Source organism: Coregonus clupeaformis, chromosome 18 (assembly GCF_020615455.1).
Source record: "Coregonus clupeaformis isolate EN_2021a chromosome 18, ASM2061545v1, whole genome shotgun sequence".
Taxonomy (NCBI): Eukaryota; Metazoa; Chordata; class Actinopteri; order Salmoniformes; family Salmonidae; genus Coregonus; species Coregonus clupeaformis.
Window position 1 is genome coordinate 8,304,674 of NC_059209.1, and position 20,300 is coordinate 8,324,973.

General features: G+C 42.0%; 1 protein-coding gene across 1 annotated transcript in view; it reads left to right on the forward strand.

Annotated features, from left to right (window-relative positions):
- LOC121587519 (drebrin-like protein B) overlaps positions 1 to 20,300 on the forward strand; it is a 75,882-nt gene that overhangs the window by 8,880 nt on the left and 46,702 nt on the right. The window lies entirely within an intron of this gene.

Below are 20,300 nucleotides of genomic sequence, written 5' to 3' on the forward strand. Positions count from 1 at the left end.
CAAGTCTTCTTGGGTATGACGTTACAAGCTTGGCACACATGTGTTTGGGGAGTTTCTCCAATTTTTCTCTGTAGATCCTCTCAAGCTCTGTCAGGTTGGATGGGGAGCGTCGCTGCACAGCTATTTTCAGGTCTCTCAAGAGATGTTTGATCGGGTTCAAGCTGGGCAACTCAAGGACATTCAGAGACTTGTCCCGAAGCCACTCCTGCGTTGTCTTGGCTGTGTGCTTAGGGTTGTTGTTCTGTTGTCCTGCCCCATTCTGAGGTCCTGAGCCCTCTGGAGCAGGTTTTCATTAAGGATCTCTCTGTACTTTGCTCCGTTCATCTTTCCCTCGATCCTGACTAGTCTCCCAGTCCCTGCCGCTGAAAAACATCCCCACAGCATGATGCTACAACCACTATGCTTCACCGTAGGGATGGTGCCAGGCATGACGCTTGGCATTCAGGCCAAAGAGTTCAATCTTGGTTTCATCAAACCAGAGAATCTTGTTTCTCATGGTCTGAGAGTCCTTTACGTGCCATTTGGCAAACTCCAAGCGGGCTGTCATGTGCCTTTTACTAGCTTCCGTCTGGCCACTCTCCCATAAAGGCCTGATTGGCGGAGTGTTGCAGAGATGGTTGTCCTTCTGGAAGTTTCGCTCATCTCCACAGAGGAACTCTGGAGCTCTGTCAGAGTGACCATCGGGTTCTTGGTCACCTCCCTGACCAAGGCCCTTCTCCCCGATTGCTCAGTTTGGCCGGGCGGCCAGCTCTAGGAAGAGTCTTGGTGGTTCCAAACTTCTTCCATTTAAGAATGATGGCGGCTACTGTGTTCTTTGGGAACTTCAATGCTGCAGAATTATTTTGGTACCCTTCCCAAGATCTGTGCCTCGACACAATCCTGTTTCTGAGCTCTACAGACAATTCCTTCGACCTCATGGCTTGGTTTTTGCTCTGACATGCACTCTCAACTGTGGGACCTTATATAAACAGGTGTGTAGAAACATTTCAAGGATGATCAATGGAAACAGGATGCCCCTGAGCTAAATTTCGAGTCTCATAGCAAAGGGTCTGAATACTTATGTAAATAAGGTATTTCTGTTTTTTATAAAATTATAAAAGCCTGTTTTCGCTTTGTCATTGTGGGATATTGTGTGTAGATTCATGAGGAATTTTATTTATTTAATCAATTTTAGAATAAGGCTGTAACGTAACAATGTGGAAAAAGTAAAGGGGTCTGAATACTTTCCAAATGCACTGTAGTAAACTGTAAAGGATATTTCATGCTGAAACCCTCATATTAAACACCAATGGTATTCACAAAATTGAGGGTTTATATTTAAGACAATGATTTACAGCTTTGTTATTCTATTTTTTATTTTTTAATAATCACATTCAATTAAATGTGATAAAACCACACAAAGGGCCAGAGATTATTACAGTGATACTGTTTACTGTGATACTGTGATAATCTGAAGTACCCAAAAGGGCCACTAGATGTCTGATGATAGATTACATAAAATCCTTGAAAGAGACCAACATTCTGGTAGTTTACTGGTAAATGTATAAGGTTTCCAGGAATATACCCTCCTTTTCAACCCTAAGTAGACCTTATGAAAACAGATAGGAACATAAGCAGTTCACTTCAGAGCGAAGCTCTATAAATGTTTAATCAGACTAAAAGTGTACAGCTCTTGCTTTGCACATTATCGCATGGGATTCATATTGAGCTCAATAAGAGCGTGACCCCTATTCATCACTGTTGGGTGTGGGCTGTATCTAACCATCTGTGGGCTCTGGTGACTTTGAACACTGTAAAATACACCTTGTTCTCCCCACTGCTCTTGGCAGACTATGTGTTGTCTATGGATGAGCGTGGGTGGGGGAGCATTTTCACAATGAGTTGGGTTTGAGTAGTTGCAAACATCTAACCACTGCTGATTTGGATGGCGATACGGCACACATTTGATAACTGTGAAAGTGTGTGGAAATGTGATAACGAGTGTTTTCAAAAGAGAAGTGAGATGTTGTTCCCTTCCAAAAGCTTAGATACGTTTTTGAGAAGTTGCAATGATTTGGTAGAATGTGTTATTATATTGTGTTAAAGGGTCACAGGCAGTCCAAAGAAAATGGTGCAATCTTTGTTTTAGTGTATCCTATCATTTCTTGTCTTTGTTGTTCTCACTAGGGCTGTGACGGTCTTGGAATTTTGGATGATGGTAACTGGCCAGCTAAATGACTGCGGTCTCTGTAATAGCCATTCAAATAGCACATTTTCTCCTCTCCGCTCCTGACTACATGTGCTGCCATAAAAACAGAATGAATAGAACGGGGGTCCCCATTCAAGTCAATGATGGCTTAATAGGTGGACTGGCGGGCTATGTGAGTGTACCCATAGGAGCAAAGTAGGAAGTTAAAGTGTACCCATCAATATGTGTTGTGATTTGTTGATTCTACTCAACTGACATTACAAAAAATACATTCCATTGCATGAGCCACATCAGTTAACATAATTTGAATGAACATTACAATACCATGGGAATTATTGCATCACAATACCAGGCAGCCATTGCTAGTTTACACAAGAGTTTACCAGTCAAATTGCCAGGGTTAGAGGTTCTACAACACCTTGGTTGTTTCAGCAAGGAGCAACAAAGTTTAATCACGTTGTTAAGAGTCCATGTTACCGCAAAAACGGACTCAACCGCAAGAATGCCCGGCCGTCCCGTCTTCAATCAGCTGGATGTTCCCAAAAAAAGGACAAAAATAAATAAATAAATAATAATAATAATATATATTTTTTAATGGTTATGACGGTTATTTTATTTTCATGACGGTCTTCATCCATAACTGTCAGTTACACGGTTATACGGTAATTGTGCCAGCCATAGTTTTCACACACTCTTTGGTTTGAATCCAGCATGACACACTCACTCATTCCCTGTTCCAAGGAAGATCTTGTTTAAATTACATCTTGTTAGCAACAGGCAAGGACAACTCCTCAATGATCTGACAGTGTAGGAATTTCCAGAGGATGACACACAGTTTGACTCTCAGAATGGAAGAACAACACATGCCATGCCATGTACATAGTAGGGAGAAACCTAAAAATGCAGTCTTTGGAGATATAGCTAGTAGTGCATATTATGTAGGACTTCTTATAGTTTCATGAAAGGCCTGAACGAACAAGTCCTCAACCTTTGGGAACCCCTCCAATTCTCACTACTCTTCCATTCTTTTTTCTGCCATATTATTTCCCAATTATGTTGCTTAACCTGTTAGAATTATAATACCTTATTATACTGTGTGTCCCCATCCGGTGGATAAGTCTTTGGGAATGTAATGCTATAATGCAATTTATCTAAGTCATTAAACAACACTGAGCCCCCCCCTCCTGTCCTATCTGTCACAGTAAGGCCTTTGATGTTGTGTGAGAGGAATCACCTGTTGATCTGAAATGGTTTTGGTGGTTTTATCCCAGTCACCCCCAGGTGTTTGTGTTTGGGAGACGTTTAGGGTGCCAGTGTCTAAGGTTACCTGGTAGACGACACACACCTGTGACTGCGGGGACTGTGTGTGTGTGTGTGTGTGTGTGTGTGTGTGTGTGTGTATGTGTGCGTGCGTGCGTGTGTGTGTGGGCAAGTGAATGTGTGTTCTTATGCAGTGTGTGATTATGACACTGGTCACAGTCAAACATGCGTGGACCTAAACAACCATTATCTTTCTGGCTGCTATTTAGAGTTATCCCAATGTCTGAGCCACTTAGACCTTTGAGTGTCGTTGCTGCTAATCACAATGGCAGACACACAAACTCACGCACACACACACACACACACACAGGCACACAAACACATACGTGTCCACAGAGTTTATCTCTAGCTATGCTTATTCACAGTTACACACAAGCTTCCCACGGTGGAATGGATCCTGGTGATCAGATTCGATCTGTCTTAAAGGGGCAGCGTCTTATTTTGAAATGTAAGATATCTTCTTAAAATGGCAATGATAAACTGAAATATATATATTGATATGTATCAAATTACATTTTAAAACAGTTTAGATTTAATTGTACAATTATTTTGTTTGCTCTTGAGTCTCATGTATGGTTTTGTAGAAGGATTTTAGGCTACATTTCTACATCTCATTATTGGTTTCTCTTATTTTAAATACAGAAGTCAAGTGCCACAACTCCATTAGCTACAGCGAGTCAGCCTACCATTATATTCATGCTAGAACTTCAAACAAAGTACGTGTCACGACTTCCTCCGAGGCTGCCTCCTCTAATTGTTTGGGCAGGCTTCGGCATTCGTCGTCACCGGCCTTCTAGCCACTGCCGCTCCTCATCTCATCATTCCATTTGTTTTGTCTTGTTTATTACACACACCTGGTTCATATCCCGTCATCAGTACCTGTATAAGTGTTCCCTCTGCCCCCTTGTCTTTGTGTGTGATAGTATATTGTGAGATTAGTGAAGCTTGGTGGAGCTCCTTGAATGTTGTATCACCGGGTTATTTTCCCTGTGTGCCTTCTTAGTTTCAGTGCGCCTGTTTTGCACACTGGACTGTTTTGACGCTTTATTGCGTCATTTATTCCGGAATAAATCCTGTTATTCTGTAATTTACCCTCCTGCGCCTGACTCCTTCAAATCACCATATCACAGTATGACAAAAACTCAAAAGATACCCAAAGGTTATTCTGTGACTACGTTTTTTTTTTTTGCGGCGGTATCGTTTTGGCATCGAGTATCGAGTATCGTTTTTGTATTGAGTATCAATACTAAACCTGGTAGCGGTATCTAAGTCAAAAGTATTGTATCGTGACAACACTAGTCCTTATGGGCAGGTGCCCAGACCTCACTCACTTCCTGTGTAGTTAGTTATGATTCTACTGATTATAAGTGGGGGATGAGGGCTTTTTACAGTACCGGATGTGTATACGGTTGGGTGAAGTGTGGGAGAGATGCTAAAGAGAATGGGGGCTTGATCAGTGCACATTAAGGAAGAGATAGGGTTCCCATACAGGCGTATGCACAGCTCTGCCCTTGCACAATTTTTTTTGGACTCATCACTTACGCTGCTGCTACTGTTTATTATATATCCTGTTGCCTAGTCACTTTATTCCTAGTTAAATGTACATATCTACCTCAATTACCTTGTACCCCTGCACATCGATTTGGTACTTGTACCCTGTGTATATAGCCAAGTTATTGTTATTTATTGTGTATTTATGATTACATTTCTATTATTTCTCTATTTTCTTTCTCTAGGCATCACTTTCTCAGGTGATGCCCTAGCAGGGTGGCATCCAGATATGTCTATGGCAGGTTGATGATTATGCTAGTGATGGGGGTTGCTGTAGAGGGCATGGCTCCCATGTTTAAGTCAGCTTTGAAACTGAAGTGATGTTAATCTTTAAACAACTGCCTACTGCTTTCTTAAACACTGTTTATGTGTGAAGGGTTGTTGTGGAGGCTGTCAGGTAATTTCAGGTCTGGCATGATGAGACATGATTCTTATACAAACAGTGTTTGTGTGAGAGAGTGTGTGCATGTGTGTGTGTGCATGTGTGTGCGTGTGTGCATGCGTGTGTGTTTCCAACTATATTTGGGAAATTCCATGATAATGGAATTGCGCTGAGACTCAGATTTTTCACTTTAAATATATACCAAAAAAAGACCATTGATTTCAAAGTTTAACAAACCATACAACTCTATGCACAAGGACTACTTTTAACAATTTAACCCAGTGGAGGCTCCTCAGAGGAGGAAGGGGAGGACCATCCTCCTCAGTGAATTTCATAAAAAATTAAAATAGTGAAACATTAAAAAAGTTATCCTTTTTAGATAAAACTACACTACCAGTCAGAAGTTTTAGAACACCTACTCATTCAAGGGTTTTTCTTAATTTGTTACTATTTTTTACATTGTACAATAATAGTGAAGACATCAAAACTATGAAATACCACATATGGAATCATGTAGTAACCAAAAAAGTGTTCAACAAATCAAAATATATTTTATATTTGAGATTCTTCAAATAGCCACTCTTTGCCTTGATGACAGCTTTGCACACTCTTGGCATTCTCTCAACCAGCTTCACCTGGAATGCTTTTCCAACAGTCTTGAAGGAGTTCCCACATATGCTGAGTACTTGTAGGCTGCTTTTCCTTCACGTTGCGGTCTGACTCATCCCAAACCATCTCAATTTGGTTGAGGTCAGGGGATTATGGAGGCCAGGTCATCTGATGCAGCACTCCATCACTCTCCTTCTTGGTAAAATAGCCCTTACACACCTCCTCCTCCATGCTTTACGGTGGGAACTACACATGCGGAGATCATCCATTCACCCACACCGCATCTCACAAAGACATGGCGGTTGGAACCAAAAATCAAATGTCCATTGCTCATGTATCTTGGCCAAAGCAAGTCTCTTCTTCTTATTGGTGTCCTTTAGTAGTGGTTTCTTTACAGCAATTCGACCATGAAGGCCTGATTCACACCGTCTCCTCTGAACATTTGATGTTGAGATGTGTCTGTTACTTGAACTCTTTGAAGCATTTATTTGGGCTGCAATTTCTGAGGCTGGTAACTCTAATGAACTTATCCTCTGCAGCAGAGGTAACTCTGGGTCTTCCATTCCTGTGGCGGTCCTCATGAGAGCCAGTTTCATCATAGCGCTTGATGGTTTTTGCAACTGCACTTGAAGAAACGTTCTAAGTTCTTGAAATGTTCCGTATTGACTGACCTTCATGTCTTAAAGTAATGATGGACTGTCATTTCTCTTTGCTTATTTGAGGGGTTCTTGCCATAATATGGACTTGGTCTTTTACCAAATAAGGCTATCTTCTGTATAGCCCCCCACCTTGTTACAACACAACTGATTGGCTCAAACACATTAAGAAGGAAATAAATTCCACAAATGAACTTTTAAGAAGGCACACCTGTTAATTGAAATGCATTCCAGGTGACTACCTCATGAAGCTGGTTGAGAGAATGCGAAGAGTGTTCAAAGCTGTCATCAAGGCAAAGGGTGGCTACTTTGAAGGATCTAAAATCTAAAATATATTTGGATTTGTTTAACACTTTTTTGGTTACTACATGATTCCTATTGTGTTATTTCATAGTTTTGATGTCTTCACTATTATTCTACAATGTAGAAAATAGTAAAAATTAAGAAAAAAACTTAAATGAGTAGGTGTTTTAAAACTTTTGACCGGTAGTGTATACTAAATATATTCACGTCACCAAATAATTGATTAAAACACACTGTTTTGCAATGAAGATCTACATTTGCAGCAGCACTCTGTAGCAGCACTCTGTAGGGTAGCACCATGGTGTATTCGGAGGACAGCTACCATCTGTCCTCCTCTGGGTACATTGACTTCAATACAAAACCTAAGATGCTCATGGTTTTCACCCCCTTCCATAGACTTACACATTAACTAGTAATTATGACAACTTCCGGAGGACATCCTCCAACCTATCAGAGCTATTGCAGTCAGTGTTGCCATGTTCACGGTTTTCCCGCATAATTGGGCTACTTTGAAACGATGTCGCGGGTGAAAATGTATTGGTCGCCAGTTGCAGGTTTTTTGGGCTATTTCTAAGTTGCCCCGCGGCAGCCATGGAATTTCCTTAAAAAATATATGTTTCACTGTGACCTGCTGCTGACTGTCAGGCAGTGAGGCAGGCTGTTGCTGAGTGACTGAGTAGTGGGGAGGGCCGGAGGGAGAGGTGTGTGTGTGTGTTTTTTGATGTTCGTCCAAGTGTTTCTTGCTCAGAGATTTTGAGATCCTCTGTCCAACTTTCATCACTCAAACTCTCCTGTCGGATTTATCTTTAGTTATGCACATGTGCAAAGGGGATTTATTTACAATTATAAACCTGATTCGAGCCCTAAATGCTGATTGGCTGAAAGCTGTGGTATATCAGAGTATATACCACCGGTATGACAAAAAATAATTTTTACTGTTCTAATTACATTGGTAATCAGTTTATAATAGCAAAAGGCACCCCGGGGGTTTGTGGAATATGGCCAATATACCACAGCTAACGGCTGTATCCAAGCACTCCGTTTTGCGTCATGCTTAAGAACAGCCCTTAGTCGTGGTATATTGGCCATATACCATACCCCCTTGTGCCTTATTGCTTAATCATAGCAGTCAAACGAGTTAAAATGATCTGGTGAGTTTAATAAGGGCTAGTTCGAAGTTTATTTGTCACATGCACAGGATACAGAAGGTGTAAACGGTACAGTGAAGTGGTTACTTGCATAGTAGCAATATCAAAAACAAAAAGTTGTTACAGGAGGGGGTCGCAGTTACGGAGCGACCCACTAGGTGTCATCCTCCGACAACCTTAGGCACCTCCTCATCACAGTCGGGACTAATCATGATCCTATTGGTGTCACCTGTGTCTATCGGTTCACCTGTGTATTTATGCCCTCACTTCCCTGTGTTCCCTTGCTCAGTTTTCTCTGTTAGTTTCTCTATGTCCAGCAGTACTATTCAGTATCTGATCGGAGATCTATGTACAGGTACTTGAGAAGTGTTCTCCCTGTTTCATTATTTGTTTCAGTCTTAGGTAGTATTTTGTATTTTGGCTGTCAGACGGTTTTTGGAGACTTATAAGTCTGTTATTTTGTATTTTGGCTTCGGGACCACCAGTAAAGATCCTTGTTTCACCATCTCTGCCTACTGTGTATCCTGCACCGCACATGGGTCACACCTCACCCCAACCCTTACAGAAAGTGTCTAGATAAAAATATGTTATCACATGAAATATTATATCATTATTAGTTGACACTTACCCAACACACTTGTCTAAATTGATGGGTCATGTGAAGGAAATGCTATAACCATCCCCCAGCCACATCTAGCTAAGTGGATGGGTCACTATTGTCTAGACATGTACACACATGTTCATGAAATACAATAGATGGCCGTAATCACCCCCAGACACACCTGGCTAATTTGATTGGTCATGTAATAATCTGGCCGAAGTGGAGTTTTTTTTTTGACATGTAGCTAGCTAGGTAGGTAGCTAGCTAGCTAAACAATGAACCGGCATTATCCCAACTCATACTACTACCAATACAAAAAATGTCATAGCTGTAGTATGAATCTGCAGGTAGCTAAAGCCAACAAACTAGGTTCAATGTTAGCTAGCTAATATTAGCTAGCTATAACTAGCAATGCAAATAGATTTCTGATTCGAATAATATTACTACACAGATCATACACATAACGTTAGCTAGCGAGCCAGCAAGCTAATGTTTGCTAGCTAACTAACAGTACTCTTTAACTTGCAATAAAAACAACTTTCTGACAAAATTAGAAATGTATATCTGAAAATGTAGCTAGACTCTTACCTGTATACATGGATGAACGCTCACTGCAGACTGGAACCATTTAACTCCATTTTGTTTGTAGCTACATCTTGTTTGGCCAGTGTTGTGTCAAGTCACTCCGGTTCACGGTACCTGGCGTGTGCAGAAAGTAGCCCATCACTTTTTCCAACTGATCTGTCGATAGCGCCTACTAAATTAAAGGGCATCAATGTTGTTGAGAAAAGTAGCAAATTTTTTGTAGTTCTTGATGGCTAACGTTATATCTTTCCAAAAAAAAGAAAGGACTGTCAACACATACTGAACAGCTCACGTTATAGACAGAAGCATGCTACATGGCAGACAAATCCAAACTCATCTCCCGGCATGTCCAGCCTATCCATTATCTCAGCCAATCATGGCTAGCGGGAAGGTTCCTGTCTTTTTCTGTGGCTAAACCAACTAGGCTCGTAATTTAACTTTATTCGTATTTATGGATGGAATACAAGTTTGTTATTAAGGCACATTAAAGTTCACTTGTTCCAGGAGGCATTTCTGCCAAAAAGGCAGCTGTGTGTCAGTGTGTCTCGCCTAAAACAGGCTGATCTAGAGTCAGTGTAAGACGTGTGTCAGGGCTTGGCCATACTGACACACTGCTCTGGCACTGATCTAGAGTCAGTGTAAGATGTGTGTCAGCGCTCGGCCCTACTGAGACATTGCTCTGGGATGTCTGAGCTAGACCGAGCATGACATCACTGTCCATATGAAGTAGTCAACATGCACACACATGCACACATGCACACACACACACACACACACACACACACACACACACACACACACACACACACACACAAGCCTCAAAGCCTCACAATCTCACACACACATTGCACACACACACACACACACACACACACACACACACACACACAAGCCTCAAAGCCTCACAATCTCACACACACATTGTATTCCCTCCCAGGAACATACCCCCTATTGGGCCTCAATCCACTTCTCTTGTGGGACTGGAAACACTGTATGCTGCCATAAAGCAGACTGTGCCGTTCCACTGTGCTGCTGCTGCTGACTGGGCTGAGGCTCAGTGTGGAGGCTGGGCGATAGAAAACACAATGTACTCTGTTGTTGCGTGTCCACTGTGGTCTCCACACACAGATGGCTCATGTCAGAGGAACTAAGAGGTTATGGAAATGATGCTCTTACAGTTTTAGCCTCAGCCAGAGCTCTGGAAGTGGGTAATCTTCTGGAGACATTTCAGCTGCTCTGACTCTAAGCAAATATGATTCCAGTCCAGATATTACCAGAAAAGTTGACCACTGCTACTCACATTCTTCCATTGTTAGCCAGTTGCTGTATGAGGCAGCACACACATCTCTTGTTAGTGTCAGTGAGGTATACCACATTACATAACATTGTTTGATAAATGATGAGCCAGGGTGAAGACTTTGACAGGAGTGACGTGAGGGGTTCTAACCGAGGAGAGGCATGCTGAAACTTGGTGGGTCTCCGTCTTGTTTTGCGTTGGTTTGGCTTGACTAGAACCGTTTGACAGCAATTAATCTCTCCACAATGTTCAACGTGGTTATAATGTTCAATAATTATAGTGTTATAAAATCATCAGGCACACCCCTACTTCACCCTCTCCCTCCCCCTTTCTCTCTATCTCTCTCTTCCCTTCACTCAGCTCAGAGCAGTCTGACAGTGTTAAGTAGCATCAAAGCTAAGTATGCTTTGGGGGGGTGGCACTGTTGTCATGGTGATCCTGCTGGGAGAGCCAAGGTTGTTGTTTGTTAAGTTGATTGAGTGAGTAGAAGGGAAGAGATGAGAAGATGGGGAGTGAGGGACATGGAGAGTGGGAGAAGAAGAGGGGAGGATGGGGATGAAGTGGAGAGATGAGAGAGGAACACAGAGAGCAAGAGAAGAAGAGGTATTGTGGGAAGAAATGCAGAGAGGACAGTGTTAAGAATAGAAGCAGAAGAGATAGAGAGGGCAGAAAGGAGGAGAATGTGAGAGGTTGGAGATGAGCAGAGTGATTAGTAGTAGAGGAAAGAATGAAGGGTGAAGAGGAGGAAGTAAGAGGAGAGTAAAGGATCAAAGAGATGCAGAAAAGAAGAGCAGCAAAAAAGAGAGTAGGAGAGGTTTTGTGAAAGAGAGAAGTAAGGGGCTATTTTGTGTGTGAGTGTGTAGGTGAGGGAATGGTTCTTGCTTCTGTATATATAGCTCTTAACGTTGTGCGTAATAGGGAAGTATGTGGTGTGTGCGTGTGTGCAATCGTGAGTGAGTGTGCGTGTGTGTGTGTGACTGCCTAGGCAGGAAATGCCAGAGCTGTCCCAGAGGAGAGCTACTTTAGAGGGGCCCATCTGGCCATCCAGCCTGGTCACATAGACTAGACGTAACATAGTAAAGGTAAATCCGGGACACTCAAATTAATATGATATGTTATGTTTGGTATGGTTACATAAGACAGATGGTTACTTAAGGCAAAAACGAAAGTAGGGTGGTTGGTTGGGGTGGATGGGTATAACACAAATGTCTAGCAACTCGCAAATGTTGCGAGTTCGAATCTCATCATGGATAACTTTAGCATTTTAGCTAATGAGCAGTTTCTCAACTACTTACTACTTTTTAGCTACTTTTCAACTTCTTACCATGTTAGCTAACCCTTCCCCTAACCCTAACCCTAACCTTAACCCTTTTAGCTAACCCTTCCCCTAACCCTAACCTTAACCCTTTAACCTAACTCCTAAACTTAAACTTAACCTTAACCCTAAAACCTAGCCTAGCTAATGCTAGCCAGCTAGCTAATGTTAGCCACATAGCTAGAATGCGTAACATATCATACGTTTGGCAAATTCTTAACATATTTAACTTTTTGCTAATTTGTAACATATTGTATGTTTAGCAAATTTGTAAAAAATAATAACAATTGTAATTCGTAAAATATCATATGAAATGAGTGATGGACATCCACAAATGAATACATACCATACGAAACATAACATATCATACTAAATGGAATGTCACTGATTTACATACAGAATAATACGAAATGCTCTGAGACTAGGTTGGGCCATCAGTCACCCCCCTCCCCCTCCGTCCCCTGGCCTCCTCCGCTGTCCCATCATCATCTGTAGAGAGAGGGACCAGTACCCCCCTCTGAACACACACACCCTATCCCTACCCCGTGACCCCCCATATAGCCTTCCCTGTGTGTAAACAGCAGCATGCAACCCCTGTATGCACTATGCACCCCTCTCAACCTATGCCTTTAATGCTTGTTTGAATTCCCAGAGCTCCTTAGCAGTAAGCACTCCCAGTGTGTAGTCTAGCCCCCCTTTCCCTGAACGCACCCCTCTCAAGGCACCCATTCACACCCCGTTCTTAGCAACACACCCCTGTATGGGCCCCAAACAGTACACCCTTATCATCATCAATGCCTGGAGAATATGGCTGCTCCTCTAAGTTTGGCTGCTGAACATTTGTACACTGAACAGTAGAACTCAGTGATCTTACTTAGAAGATAAAAATACAGACATTCTAATTGCCAAATGATAGATCATTATTCAGTATAGTGAATTCCCTCTATAGTGGTCATGTAGTGTTGATTGATTCCATATAGCCAGGCCATGTGTGTAAATGGGAGTTGGTCTGGTCCCTTTCTGTCATCACCTCCTGTTAACACACTGATAAAGACACCAGGGGAGGCCTAGACCACTTCCCCTTAACATGAAAAAGCCCTATATGCTTTCTAGGAAATACATTTCTGCTGGTGCATTCTAGGCAGACTGGAATATACTGCATGACCTCCACATTAGCATTTCTTACTACACACACACACAGATACACACACGTGCACACGCATGCACACACACACAGTATGCGTGGCCAGATGGATTAGGTTACAGCGTGAGGACTGTGGTAACTAAGTAATGACTGTTCTGTGACAAATTCAGCTCCACTTACACAATTAGAAGCTAAGGTTATCTTGGGATTAGTAGCCACTACCTGTAACAGGAGACTTGCTGTTGTCCTCTCAACACTAGACTCCACTCCATTCAGACAGAGCACCCAGTCCATCACCTTACAATGAATGCTCTACTCACAGGTTTGATCCAGGTTTAACTAGAGCTCAACTCTTCCTGATAATCTTGGTTTCAGTCGTGATTAGTGATGATATTTTAGGCCATATTTAGACCATCTGACAGTTAAAAAACAGAGGGCTGTTTTTGATAGGGGACCCCTCTCCTTTCCTCCTTCTATCCCCAGCCTCTTTTCTAATCTGGTTCAGTACAGTTTTTCTGTCTCGCGGATCCTTGGCAGAGATATTTATTTATTTGTTTATTTGGTTTGCCATTTTTTAAAGCTCTCTGGCTCTAGGTTTTGCTGAGAGCAGACATTTCCATTCCTCCCCTCAACATTCCATCCCCACTCCCTCTAACCCTCTCCCCCTTTCCCTCTCTCCTGCTCCCTAGCCATTCCTTTCTCTTTATTTGACATTTTTTCTCTCTTTCTCCTTCCCATGCCATGTCTCTTTCTTCTTGTGCATGTCTTTTTGACACACTCTTGCCTCTCTCCATTTTGGTCTGTTCTCTGTCTTTTCTCCTCAATTGCCTTTCTCTCCTGCTTTTCCATTCCCCCCTTCTCTACCCTGACGGAGCCCCTCTTATTTCTATCAGTTATTTTCCCTCAAATAGCTCTATTGGCCTGTAATGGCTACTCAGGGGAGTCCTTCCTCACCCAGCCAGCTCCCAGCAGCCACTGCTCTCTCACGTATGGGACGGCACAAGGTCCCCTTCTGTTCTCTCTGTATGAATTTACAACCAGTGGGAAATATGCAGGAAACACCATTTAAACTGGAGAGAAGTTCTAATTATTATGTTGGAAATGTACTTTTTCCAACGGGTTAATAAATGTGTTCAAAGGTCAAAAGTTGTTGACAATCCAAACATAAAGCACGTAATATCCCAATAATACAAATTATAAATACAACACCAGGTATTTATGTGTGTAGTGTTGAGAGTATATGGCTTGTGTGCAGCAGACCAGTAGACCAGTCTCAGAGTCTCCCAGAGTGTTTGGCCACTATAAACTGTGATGATTAGGACTTGGCACAGTGTTGTTACTAGGTCAAGTGTACTGTGCCAGGCAGTTACATGCCCACAGTGCAGGGCAGATCTGTGCCAAGGTGTCTCCATAGTGAAACCTCTATGACAAGGGACTCTACTAAAGACAAACCAGTATACAATTCATATCATACACATACAGGTGGGGTATATGTATGTCGTTTGGGCATTCCTCAGTTTGGAGTGTACAGTCAATTAAAATGCAGTCAATTAAAACATGTTAATTGTCTGAAGCAAAATGAGACTTAATATAATATAATAATATTAATGGAAAAACACATTCTCTGGCACTGGAAATGGCACCTCAACTGTGTTGATTATTTTCCCAATAAGTACAGCGACATCTCCTATGGGCCTCCCTGGTTTTCCATCTCCACTCTGTAGGGGATAGACTAGCATGCTAAATGCTAACCAGCAGCTGAGATGACAGTAAAGGGGATATTACAATGTGTTGGCCTTAGGCAGTTTGGCTTGCTCCACTGCTGACTACAGTATGTGAGTTCCTTTAGCCCCCATCCATCCCTGTGTGCCTGTCCCCCTGTAAGTACCTCCTCATGCATTACCCCCACTGACCAGCTCTCATTATATTGGACGGCTGCTGGCTCTGTGAGTTGATTACTGTCTGTGTGTGTGTGTCTGTCCGTCCCCCCGTCCATCTGTCCATGTCTGCAGTGTACCTGAATGACTGTACTCACTATAGCTGGAGTGGGGCTCTTTACCTCTTTTATCTCTCAGCCTTCATCTCTCCATCTTTCCCCCTCTTTCTTCCTCCATCTCTCTATGCACAGGTCAAGTCCCCTATTGGGTTTTAATGAGCACAGAGAGGTTTTCATAAACACCATGGCTCAGCCACAGTCTAAATCCCCTGACCTGACGTCCACCTGTCAGCGCTTACTGAAGTGAAAGGCCTTTCTTATTGTGATGGTCTTCAGTCAACGTGGAAGCAATATTGGACAAGGGCTTGGTTGTTATGGTGTCCACATGGACACATTCAGTGCAATATTGGCCAAGTGAATATTACTTTTTTACTTCAGTATTTTAAATTCTTTCACCTTTTTACACCGCTCAAAATGCGTTTCTTAAGTCTTCAAGACTTATTTTTGTCTGCGCCCGACACACAGTTAGAGAAATGTGTTTGCCTATCGCTTTCCACAGCATCAGGTAAGTCAGTCAGGATGTTTATTCTGATGCCCCATCACCTCACACTGAGGAGAAACAGAAGCAGCCCATAGCTACCACTGTATACTGTACAGCCATTCCACACAGATGGAGGAATGCATTGACTGACAGGGTCACTGTGCTGGCACCAAGCCTGGTCTGGTCTGGTCTGGCTGTTTTGTCCATGTTTGGAGAGAGGAAATGAGTGCTGAGCTGAGCGATGTCTCCGTGTTCTCCACACAGCTCCACTCTGTCTCCACTCCAACACACAGTCAGACACACAGACTGACTGACTGGCTAATGGCTATAAGTAGTAGCCTGAGCCCAGGTCACAACTCAGATACAGAGCCAAGAGAGATGGAGGGAGGAGAGAGGAAGAATGGGGGAGGAAAGTGAAAATGAACATGAAGGGGAAGATGTAGGAGGAAAAATTAAGAAAGAGAGATAGCAACGGAAAGAAGAACGGAGGGAAGTAGGGGTTGAAAAGATTGGGAGGACACAACAACCTCTCATTCTCTCTTCATAGTTATCACCAAAGAGATACGGTTGGAAAAAGGAGGGAGCACTCTTGAGTGATGTTCTGTCATACCCAGAGCACAGATATACCATAAAAACAAGATGGCTTCCCCTAGATATCCCATTGAGAGTTTGATCTAAGTAGTATATCTTAGCATGAAACCTACCATCTGGTTCCCACTATCTCTGTATCTACAGGAAGTTGTATCATGTAACGAGTATGCACCCTACAAATCTCTCATATCTCCACTGTCTTCAATGGAGGGTTTGTCTGCACCTAGGGATGTTACTATTGTTCGTAGGAGAGGTGTAGGCTGGAAAGCGTGGAAACAAGGGAGGAAGAGTGGAAAGATATGCCATTTTGTGTAGGATGGGTAAAGAGTGAAACAATAAAAAAGGGGTGATGAAAATTGTAAAAAGTAATGAGACAGTTGTTTTTTGGGGTTACGTTATGTACCTGTTTGTTGTACAACATCAATATTTTGCAGGACATTGAGTTGCTGTTCTCATCATTCAAGTAAAACGTATATAGGTTATAGGTTAAGAACTTTTGTGAAAGAGTACAGTTTGAAAGATATGGCAAATAGAAATCAAACCGGATGGACATCAGAAATGGGAGAGGTTGAGGGTAGAGGAAGGGCAGGAGTAAAAACAAACAAAATAGACTGTGTCCATAAAATGTATATAGTATGTATAAGCTCGAAGTAGAGGCCTAAGCGTTGTTGTTCACTAGTTCACTCCGATTAGGGGAGGGGTGGTAGGGTTAGAAAGTAATAAAGGAAAATAATTTTTAAAAAGGATATGTGTATATATTTTACATTTTTGTATTTCACCTTTATTTAACCAGGTAAGCCAGTTGAGAACAAGTTCTCATTTACAACTGCGACCTGGCCAAGATAAAGCAAAGCAGTGCGATAAAAACAACAACACAGAGTTACATATGGGGTAAACAAAACATAAAGTCAAAAATACAACAGAAAATATATATATACAGTGTGTGCGAATGTAGTAAGTTATGGAGTTAAGGCAATAAATAAATAGGCCATAGTGCAAAAATAGTTACAATTTCGTAATTAACACTGGAATGATAGATGTGCAAAAGATGATGTGCAAATAGAGATACTGGGGTGCAAATTAGCAAAATAAATAACAATATGGGGATGAGGTAGTTGGGTGGGCTAATTTCAGAATGGCTGTGTACAGGTGCAGTGATCGGTAAGCTGCTCTGACAACTGACGCTTAAAGTTAGTGAGGGAGATAAGAGTCTCCAGCTTCAGAGATTTCTGCAGTTCGTTCCAGTCATTGGCAGCAGAGAACTGGAAAGAATGGCGGCCAAAGGAGGTGTTGGATTTGGGGATGACCAGTGAGATATACCTGCTGGAGCGCAGACTACGGGTGGGTGTTGCTATGGTGACCAGTGAGCTAAGATAAGACAGGGATTTGCCTAGCAGTGATTTATAGATGACCTGGAGCCAGTGTGTTTGGCGACAAATATGTAGTGAGGGCCAGCCAACAATATATGTATGTATGTGTGTATGTATGTATGTATGTACACTACCGGTCAAACGTTTTAGAACACCTACTCATTCAAGGGCTTTTCTTTATTTTTACTATTTTCTATATTGTAGAATAATAGTGAAGACAAACTATTAAATAACACATATGGAATCATGCAGTAACCAAAAAAGTGTTTAACCTGTGGCGGTCCTCATGAGAGCCAGTTTCATCATAGCGCTTGATGGTTTTTGTGACTGCACTTGAAGAAACTTTCAAAGTTATTGAAATTTTCCATATTGACTGACCTTCATGTCTTAAAGTAATGATGGACTGTCGTTTCTCTTTGATTATTTGAGCTGTTCTTGCCATAATATGGACTTGGTATTTTACCAAATAGGGCTATCTTCTGTATACCCCCCTACCTTGTCACAACACAACTGATTGGCTCAAACACATTAAGAAGGTAATAAATTCCACAAATTAACTTTTAAAAAGACACACCTGTTAATTCAAATGCATTCCAGGTGACTACCTCATGAAGCTGGTTGAGAGAATGCCAAGAGTCTGCAAAGCTGTCATCAAGGCAAAGGGTGGCTATTTGAAGAATCTCAAATATAAAATATATTTTGATTTGTTTAACACTTTTTGGGTTACTACATGATTCCATATGTGTTATTTCATAGTTTTGATGTCTTCACTATTATTCTACAATGTAGAAAATAGTAAAAATAAAGAAAAACCCTTGAATAAGTAGGTGTGTCCAAACTTTTGACTGGTACTGTACATACACACAGACAGTAAAATGGCTGAGAGGGACGGGAATGGTAAAAAGCCTGAATATTAAGTGGCACTCCAGTCTCTTTTTCACCTCATTTAACACCTGATTTACTCAACAAAATGCACATCTCAATAGGTGGTCCAGCTACAGTGGGGAAAAAAAATATTTAGTCAGCCACCAATTGTGCAAGTTCTCCCACTTAAAAATATGAGAGAGGCCTGTCATTTTCATCATAGGTACACGTAAACTATGACAGACAAAATGAGAAAAAAAAATCCAGAAAATCACATTGTAGGATTTTTAATGAATTTATTTGCAAATTATGGTGGAAAATAAGTATTTGGTCAATAACAAAAGTTTCTCAATACTTTGTTATATACCCTTTGTTGGCAATGACACAGGTCAAACGTTTTCTGTAAGTCTTCACAAGGTTTTCACACACTGTTGCTGGTATTTTGGCCCATTCCTCCATGCAGATCTCCTCTAGAGCAGTGATGTTTTTGGGCTGTCGCTGGGCAACACAGACTTTCAACTCCCTCCAAAGATTTTCTATGGGGTTGAGATCTGGAGACTGGCTAGTTCACTCCAGGACCTTGAAATGCTTCTTACGAAGCCACTCCTTCGTTGCACGGGCGGTGTGTTTGGGATCATTGTCAGGCTGAAAGACCAAGCCACGTTTCATCTTCAATGCCCTTGCTGATGGAAGGAGGTTTTCACTCAAAATCTCACGATACATGGCCCCATTCATTCTTTCCTTTACACGGATCAGTCGTCCTGGTCCCTTTGCAGAAAAACAGCCCCAAAGCATGATGTTTCCACCCCCCATGCTTCACAGTAGGTATGGTGTTCTTTGGATGCAACTCAGCATTCTATGTCCTCCAAACACGACGAGTTGAGTTTTTACCAAAAAGTTCTATTTTGGTTTCATCTGACCATATGACATTCTCCCAGTCCTCTTCTGGATCATCCAAATGCACTCTAGCAAACTTCAGACGGGCCTGGACATGTACTGGCTTAAGCAGGGGGACACGTCTTCCACTGCAGGATTTGAGTCCCTGGCGGCATAGTGTGTTACTGATGGTAGGCTTTGTTACTTTGGTCCCAGCTCTCTGCAGGTCATTCACTAGGTCCCCCCGTGTGGTTCTGGGATTTTTGCTCACCGTTCTTGTGATAATTTTGACCCCACGGGGTGAGATCTTGCGTGGAGCCCCACATCGAGGGAGATTATTAGTGGTCTTGTATGTCTTCCATTTCCTAATAATTGCTCCCACAATTGATTTCTTCAAACCAAGCTGCTTACCTATTGCAGATTCAGTCTTCCCAGCCTGGTGCAGGTCTACAATTTTGTTTCTGGTGTCCTTTGACAGCTCTTTGTGTCTTGGCCATAGTGGAGTTTGGAGTGTGACTGTTTGAGGTTGTGGACAGGTGTCTTTTATACTGATAACAAGTTCAAACAGGTGCCATTAATACAGGTAACGAGTGGAGGACAGAGGAGCCTCTTAAAGAAGAAGTTACAGGTCTGTGAGAGCCAGAAATCTTTCTTGTTTGTAGGTGACCACATACTTATTTTCCACCATAATTTGCAAATAAATTCATTAAAAATCCTACAATGTGATTTTCTGGAAAAAAAAAGCTCAATTTGTCTGTCATAGTTGACGTGTACCTATGATGAAATTTAGAGGCCTCTCTCATCTTTTTAAGTGGGAGAACTTGCACAATTGGTGGCTGACTAAATACTTTATTTCCCCACTGTATGTCACGACAAAGCACAAGTGGGGGGTGGGCTTTTCCTCTTTCGTTCTTTATTGCTCCTCTATTATTCCTCAAGCAAGAGGGGACGCCGAAGACATCACGAATTCCCATCAGACCAACTCCTACTCCTTCAAAAATACCTTTAAGTAAAATCTTAGCC